Genomic DNA, 2432 nt, shown 5'->3' with positions numbered 1-2432 from the left:
GTTGAAGGTAAATCCACATCCTGCTCCATCTGCAATGTATTAATGCCATGTTTTGCTAAAACTAGTATCTAAAGTATTTCCTTTTCTTCTGGCAGTGCATCTACTCTCTCCTGAAATCTGGTGATTTAAATGGGTATTTTGTATGGGGGGGGGAAAAAAAAACTAAAACAAGTTCCCGATTTTTTTTTTTTTTTTTTTTTTTGAGACGTCACCCAGGCTGGAGTGCTGTGGCCGGATCTCAGCTCACTGCAAGCTCCGCCTCCCGGGTTCACGGCATTCTCCTGCCTCAGCCTCCCGAGTAGCTGGGACAACAGGCGCCACCACCTCGCCTGGCTAGTTTTTTGTAGTTTTTTTAGTAGAGACGGGGTTTCACCGTGTTAGCCAGGATGGGACAGTGCCTAGATTATAGTAAGCAGCTGTATGCATATATTTTAAATGAATAAAATTCCTTTTTCAAAGAAATTTGCGGTGCAGACCTCATGCGTCCAGGCGGGAGATGGCTGTGACCCAGGCCTCTGCTCCCCAACGGGTGTGGTAGCCCAGAGCCATGGCTCTTGAGAGTTGTTTATGTGGCGCTTGAGGCTACAAGTCCAAGTATCTTCAGCTCAAGAAGCAGTTAGAAGATGAGATCCCCCCTCCCACCACCACCCCGCGGTGGCTCACACCTGTAATCCTAACACTTTGGAAGGCCAAGGCGGGCAGATCACGAGGCCAGGAGTTCGAGACCATTCTGGCCAACATAGTGAAACCCCGTCTCTACTAAAAATACAAAAAAATCAGCCGGGCATGGTGGCAGGCACCTTTAGTCCCAGCTACTTGGGAGCCTGAGGCAGGAGAATCGCTTGAACCCGGGAGGCGGAGGTTGCAGTAAGCCAAGATTGCACCACTGCACTCCAGCCTGGGCAACAGAACAAGACTCTGTCTCAAAGGAAAAAAAGAAAAAAAGAAAGAAGAAGATGAGGTCCTTTGGGTTTTGGATATCTGCAGCGAAAGAACTCCCCAGGCCACTGGGTTCTTTGAAGTAACGGTAGCCGGGAAGTTGATTCACTCTAAGAAGGAAGGTGATGGCTACGTGGACACAGAAAACAAGTTTCTGAAGCTGGTGGCCGCCATCAAAGCCGCCTTGACTCAGGGCTAATGTGCCCTGAAGGCAGAGTCCAAGGACCTTGACCCCGCTCCTCTCAGCGGACGGTTCATGGCAGGAAGGACTGAAATGTCTCGAGGATGCCTGGTCTCCCCCTGTTCTTGCAGCTGCTGTTGGGGGCAGAGGTTGATGCCCCTGGTCTTTGCCTCTGTGTGGGAGAGTCTGTCAGTATGTGTCTTCCCCAGAATCCACACCGCCCTACCCTTGTTCCCTGATTTCATCAGATCTCTGTGCATACCCCATGTTTCCCCGGTTGTCTCCCAGAGTTTGTGGGATGTCCCCCTCAGGCTTCCTTCTCAAAGGGAAGCCAAAAGAGGCATCAGGATGGGTGAGTCTCTGATTGTGGCAATGTTTGCAACCGTTCACGATTCAATAAATATTGGACGAATTTAACCGAAAACAAAAAAAGAAGAAATTTGCCCTGCTGTCTGGAGAAAAATAAGTTTATTTTATGTATTTATGTATTTATTTATTTTTGAGACAGGGTTCACCCTGTCACCCAGGCAGGAATGTAGTGGCACCAACAAGGCTCACTGCAACCTCTGCCTCCCAGGCTCAAGTGATCCATTCCTACCTCAGCCTCTTGAGTACCTGGGACCATAGATGAATGCCCCTACACCCCGCTAATTTTCTTCTCTCTTTTTTTTTTTTTTTGGTAGAAATGGGGTTTCGCCATGTTGCCCAGGCTTGTCTCAAACCTCTGAACTCAAGCAATCTGTCCACCTCAGCCTCCCAAGCTGCTGGGATTACAGGTGTGAGCCATCATTCCTGGCCCTCTTTTTTAAATAGTAGAGATGGAGTCTTGCTATGTGGCTCAAGCTGGTCTCAAACTCCTGGCCTCCAACAATCCTCCTACCTGAGCCTCTCAAAGTGCTAGGATTACAGGTGTGAGCCACTATGCCCAGCCAATAAAATTTTTTTAACAGGCTTTTTTTTTTCTTCCCTGGATCTCATGATTTAAAATTTTTTTTGGCTGCGCACTATGGCTCAGGCCTGTAATCCCAGCACTTTGGAAGGCCAAAGGAGGGAGGATTGCTTAAGGCCAGGACCTTAAGATCAGCCAGGGTAACATGGCAAGACCTCATCTCTACAAAAGAAAAAAAATTTAAATTAGCCAAGTGTGGTGGCGTGCGCTTGCAGTCCTTGCTACTCAGGATGCTGAGGCTAGAGAATTGCCGGAGCCCAGGAGTTCAAGGCAGCAATGAGCGATGATTGCACCACTCTACTCCAGCCTGGGAGACACGGCAAGACTGCCTCAAAATTTAAAAAAAAAAAAAAAAAAAAAAAA

Source organism: Rhinopithecus bieti, unplaced genomic scaffold, assembly GCF_001698545.2.
Source record: "Rhinopithecus bieti isolate Rb0 unplaced genomic scaffold, ASM169854v2 scaffold_44592, whole genome shotgun sequence".
Classification (NCBI taxonomy): Eukaryota; Metazoa; Chordata; class Mammalia; order Primates; family Cercopithecidae; genus Rhinopithecus; species Rhinopithecus bieti.
This window is presented reverse-complemented; position numbering follows the sequence as displayed.